The sequence below is a fragment of the Sinocyclocheilus grahami genome, unplaced genomic scaffold (assembly GCF_001515645.1).
Source record: "Sinocyclocheilus grahami isolate Dianchi unplaced genomic scaffold, SAMN03320097.WGS_v1.1 scaffold126.1, whole genome shotgun sequence".
Taxonomy (NCBI): Eukaryota; Metazoa; Chordata; class Actinopteri; order Cypriniformes; family Cyprinidae; genus Sinocyclocheilus; species Sinocyclocheilus grahami.
In genome coordinates, this window is record NW_015505305.1 from 2,790,887 (window position 1) to 2,796,886 (window position 6,000).

The 6,000-nt window shown below is 37.2% G+C and overlaps 1 protein-coding gene across 1 annotated transcript in view; it reads left to right on the forward strand.

The window, feature by feature from the left end:
- Positions 1-6,000, forward strand: part of dip2ca (disco-interacting protein 2 homolog Ca) — a 133,823-nt gene that overhangs the window by 653 nt on the left and 127,170 nt on the right. The window lies entirely within an intron of this gene.

Here is a 6,000-nt window from a genome sequence, read left to right on the forward strand (position 1 = left end):
CGCGTGTCCCTATAGAGACCAACGGTCAAAATACCGCCGTGGAATCTCGTGTACCCGCTGATATTTGGGAATTTCTCTGGCTGTGTTGTTATTTATGCCAGTTTAATGTCAGTTAGGTAAACAAGCAGTTCCCCACAATTGCATCGCCATGCCATCTTTACACTGCAAAAGCTGTTCCTGAAGCTGCATTTATACCACAAAAAGATGCCCAGACAGTCTAATGCAGCATAAATTCATTTACACAAGATATTTTTTTTAGATATAATTGTTAGATATTAATATTAATGGGATTGAGGTTTTAATTTGAATATAGAGACATGATGGATGTATGATAATATGAATGATAAACATATGCTCTTAACATGACATCAACAAAGTTTAATGCTGTCTGAAGCTACATCCGTGTTATTTTTTTCATGACTTATACTGTTTATTTTTATGTTAAGATACTGAATAATCCCGAGCAGACTTTTATAGTTTTCCATTTCTACTTTTCGATTAGATTTTTTGATTATTACATTTCAAACATAAAAGACAGGTAATGCAAATATATAGGATTCCCCCCCTAACTTTTGATACAATAATATCTATATAACTATTGGACTACAACAGTAAAAACACAATTTACAAATATAAATTTCAATTAACAAATATTTAAATGAGTATAATAGTGTGTAATATTGCATGTAATATTCATGCATGTTTATTCATAAATATTTTGGGGGGAAAATGCTGGTTTGAGATGGGGTGATTGTTTGTCGACTGATATGTGGAACTTCATTGGTTATTGAATGTTTAACGTTGGGTCTACCAATAAATTGTATTAGTTAGGAGGAACAACATGATGTTATCAGTCATAAAAAATTAGAATTGGACAAACTGATTATTGGTAGCTCAAAGCTGGTAATTTTATTAAGGCTTTTATGCAGTGTTGTGTGCTTTGCACATCATTTGGAGTCGGACAGAAACACAGGCATGTAATACTTGTATCATGTTGAGAATCTTGGCATCTGACATAAGCAAACCGAACTGAGTGAACCGTTTGCTAATGTTGCTTTTAATTCTAGTGCCTGGTGGTCTTTTGTAATGTGTGTTTGTGTGTGTGTGGCGTGTGTGATTGTCTGCTGTGTGAAGATCTAAACCATTTAAGGCGATAAGTGCTTGTGCATTTGTTAACCCTGCCTCAAAGTTCCAGTAGACAGCAAGCCTGTATTTCCAAACCATCCTAAACACGCTGCACCAACCTGTGTAGCGAAAAACAGCATCATTTTATACCTAACTAATTCCAGTCAGTGGGTTTACTGGGTAGGTAGATCACAAATATTCTTTGTTTAATATTAAATTTGTCTTACAGAAAGAATTATGGGTTCTAAACTGTCTGTTACATGCTAAGATTTAGTGTATCATTAAAGGGGTCATATGATGCTATTTTAAAGATCATTATTTTGTGTATTTGGTGTAACAGAATATGTTGACATGCTTTAATGTTCAAAAAACACATTATTTTTCAAATACTGTACATTATTGTAGGTCCTCTATGCCCCGCCTCTCTCAAACGCTTCGTTTTCAACAAAGCCCCCTCCTTTGACAAGCGCAGACTGCTCTGATTGGCCAGCTGACCCAGTGCATTGTGATTGGCCGAACACCACAAGCACGTGTCGGAAATGTAACGCCCCTTACCATCATCTCGAGCTTCAGCTTTCAAAGTAAATATCAAGACAGTAAATAATGTTGTTAGTTTTACCATCAGTTCAAGCCTGAAAGCGCAACAGAGTCGCGTGACAGACACAGTGACGATGCAGTACACAAGCCGCGGTTAAGACAGCTGACGTGCTATGATTTCTGACAGGCAGTTCACTCTCCTGTGATGTGACCCAGTTCCCCTCACACACACACATGCGACGCGTTACTCTGCGCTGCTCAAAACTCCGCATTTGAGAAATAGCCTTTGTGCACAGCCAGCCTTGTATTCTTCTAGTTGTCCATAAAATGCGTTGCACAAATTCGAACGTCTGGGTTTTGCTGTTTTGTTGTAAATAAATCTTAACCAATGATTCCTAATTGCATCTACTTCCGGAAGGCCAAATAAAGTGCTTTTGCTTTCGCACTGAAACACACAGCGTCTCCCTGACATGGCTGCATCAACACTACTGCTGTTCCTGAAACCACGTCTTCTTTCTTTGCGTGCACATTTGGGCGGCATTATGCTAATATTTCAACATAGTGACATAGACATGTTGGGGGCGTGTTAGAATGAGCCGTTTTAGGTAGGCGTGGCTGACTCTTAACTTTTATAAAGAATATCTCTTTGGATTTGAGACTTTAGTCTTTGCAACTTTACAGATCTTCTTTATGCACCAAGAGCTTGTAACATTCCAAAGAGAAAGGAATACTTGAAATCGCATCATATGACCCCTTTAACCAAAATGGTTAGATTACAAACCTGAATAAAACATCTTAAACAAGCTTAATTTAGTTAGCTGGTTTTAGAGGAGTTTTGGGAGCTGTCTGGCTGAGAGACCAGCTGAAGACCAGTATAGTTAGGCCTGAAGACCAGCTTAAACCAGCTGAAACTAGCTTGGAATAGCAGACGAGGCTGTTTTAAATGAGCATTTTCAGCTGGTAAGTTAATAAAACAGACATTTGTGAAAATTAGTCACATTTGCCTGAGGAGGTAGCCATAGCAACAGCTGCACGAGTGTTTAGTATGGGATGGTACTTCGATAAAACAAAAGTCATGCCATTATTTGTCACTTTGGTATAAAATTTACATAACAATATGTCCAAAATGGTACACTTTAGTTCATGGTTTGTGCAAAAGTCATTGAATAATTCACACACTCCAAGTAGAGCATGTAAACTTAAGCATGTAAGCCAGCACCTTTTATTTATGGAAGCAATTTTTATTAGATTTTTGAATGTATTATTTCTATTTTTGTAGTTATAAATGGCTCTAGAATGGCAGTGTGTGTTATTTTGAATGTTCAAATGGCAAACACCCCCTTTGCATTTTATTCAGAGCCAAACGTAATTTCAGCCAAACTTCACTTAAAGATGATCACAGGCTGCTTCGTCTGCGAGTGGACACGAGTATTTTTAGCCGCCCTTCAAGCTTCGTTAGCCTTAATCAGCTCGTTTTGCATTTAAACGTTTTGCCTCACTTTATGATTGCGGTGGAGGGAATATTCTGGCTTTCTGCAGCCCTGTATCATTCTTCTGAAACTTAGCTTGTATGTGTTTGCCTTTGTAGAAATAAGATGCCCCCTTGCCACTCCAGCTTAGCTTCTGGTGCTGTTTAGCACTGCACTCATGGAGAGGTGATTATCTCAGTGTGTTGGCACAGTATGAAAGGCCTGGAAATTACCGAACGTCTGCTCATCAGAAAGATTTGCGTCTGTGTACTGACCTATAATGCCCTTAAGGACAATAATGTGCATGTAAAGTTTGTATACAATGTAACAAACTTATTGTGTATTTCGCTGCCTCCATTTATAAGTCAAATAAGGTTTATTTTTGAGGTTTTATTTATGCCATGCATCTTGTGAGGCTTGTTTGCATTGACTTTGATTTACATGGCTTGGAAATCATCCCCAGATTGTCGGGAGTTTCTCTCAGTGGTCTTCTGTCTATGCTGGCAGACGATACTGATTCTTCAAACTGAGTATTAGTCTCGTTCATGCCAAATAAAGGATGAATGGATCTCATTTCACCCTCAGGGTAACTCTGTTAGTAAGTGAAAAGGTTAAGTTGTTAAACAGGGGTCATGCTGGCTGTGGAAGAAAAGAACCCCTATGTGACCCTGATTTGAGGCCTTGCCTGTTGAGAATGTCAGCACAAATGACTGTATCTGTATGTGAAGATGCTTTATAATGTTTTATGTGTTGGTTTCATTTTGCACCTTTGACGTTAGGGATGCACCGAATGTTTGGCAACCGAAATGATCCGAATAAGCGAAAAGACTGAATAAATTGTACCAAACAATGATATGACGCGATCAAATATCAACCATCGCAGAGTGAGAGGCGCGCACTCTTTATTATGCAGCACACACGTCAGCAGTGTGGAAGCATTTAAACTTTCGGAGAAAGTCTTTGACGTTAGGGATGCACCGAATGTTTGGCAACCGAAATGATCCGAATAAGCGAAAAGACTGAATAAATTGTACCGAACAATGATATGGTGGGGCATAGAGGAAAAACAATAATCTATTCTACAGTATGTGGAAAATAATGTTTTTTTTTTAACCTCAAACCTCATAAACACATTTCATTACACCAAATAACGTTCTTTTTAGCAACATCATATGACCCCTTTAAACTGTCGGAGAAAGACGCAAAAATCATTACAAGCACCGACAGCGAGAGACTGTTTAGGACTGCATTGCATGTCTTCAATGAGAAGAGGAAGGGGTGATTGTTGCTGGTTACTGTATGATGATTGAAATCGCGAAATGGCCTTAAACAATTAGTAAATAAACTGCAGAACATTATGTTTTCTAATATACACACGCATTGCATGTATTCTGACAGCGCTGCACGAGCTCGCAGCAGATCTGCTTGTTAACCAGGGTTCAAAGTCCAAAGTGTGAGGAAAATCTGCGCTGATACAGTCCTAATTTTTGTTGATAACACTTATCAACATTCATAAATGTTAGTATTGTAATTTTACTGTTGTTCTGTAAAATAAAATAAAAAGTAAGACAATAATATTTTTATGAATTTTTACAAGGCATGTGACAATGCCATACGTACGACGTATTCGTAATGAGACTCATTTATAAATCTGTTGTCAACAAAAATAAGCATTGAGGTCTTCCTGCACGTTTCCGCCAAAATAAAAGTAGAGAAAAAGTCCTAATTTTTGTTGATAACTCTTATCAACATTCATAAATGTTAGTATTGTAATTTTACTGTTGTTCTGTAAAATAAAATAAAAAGTAAGACAATAATAATGATAATAACCATTACAACAGCTCTGTTTTAATACATTTATTATAACATCCACACATAGTTTTCAAATTAGGATCTGTAATATTTTCTAATGTTTTAAAAGAAGTCTCTTCTCAGCAAGGCTGCTTTTAATTGTACAGTAAAAAAAAAAAAAAAACATGCATATATATATATATATATATTTGACCCGATCTATACTAAAGTAGATTTATAGATCTGCATTAACCTGTGAAGAAATGCTTATTCTGGAGGAGTATTTAGTGTTGCTGTATGGCAAATAAAGAAGAAGCGAGAAGAAGTGATGGAATGTTGTGAGGTATGTGAGGGGCTCTGATGAGAGCTGACAGGGGCTGTGCGGTGCAAGATAGCGGTGCCGAGGTTGTGTCACTGCCAGTCACCTGTGTCATTTGCTAAATGCCATAAATTATTCGTAAGCTGTGCCAGACAGACTGCATCTCACTGCTTTACCTGCAGTTTTAATTTTATATTTGTTTTTGCTAGTGATTGGTTGATTTTGTGCAGATTTAGTAGGGAATGTACGGTTTGTTTACCTATGTAATTTATTAACAGATGCTGTAGCATCTGGTATGACTAACATCATTTCCTCTCTCTGTCTCTTTAGTCTCTGTGGGCAAATACCACAAGTCCCGGTTTTCCCCCACTCCCAGTATTCCATAGAAAAATTTATATTAAACAGTACTTCCCTGTTCACGGCAGCACGCCAGTGTTTTCTTTTCTTTTCCTTGTACGTCTCACTTCCTTATGATCCAAATGTAGGTTAATGAATTAAAACATGCTGTTTTTGCCTCTTTACCTCTCCCTATGCTAAGGTGTTCTAGAATGAATCTCGTGAAGCTTCAAGAACTTGTCATATTTCACCCCAAATCATTAAGAAATTCTATTTTGCATAAAGAAAATTAGCTCTATTTTGGTACCTTTTTTGCATTGTGGGATTCTCATGAAAATTAGGTGACAATTCTCATTACCATAATGCAAAAAAAGTGTGCATATACTGTGTGTGTATATATATATATATATATATATATATATA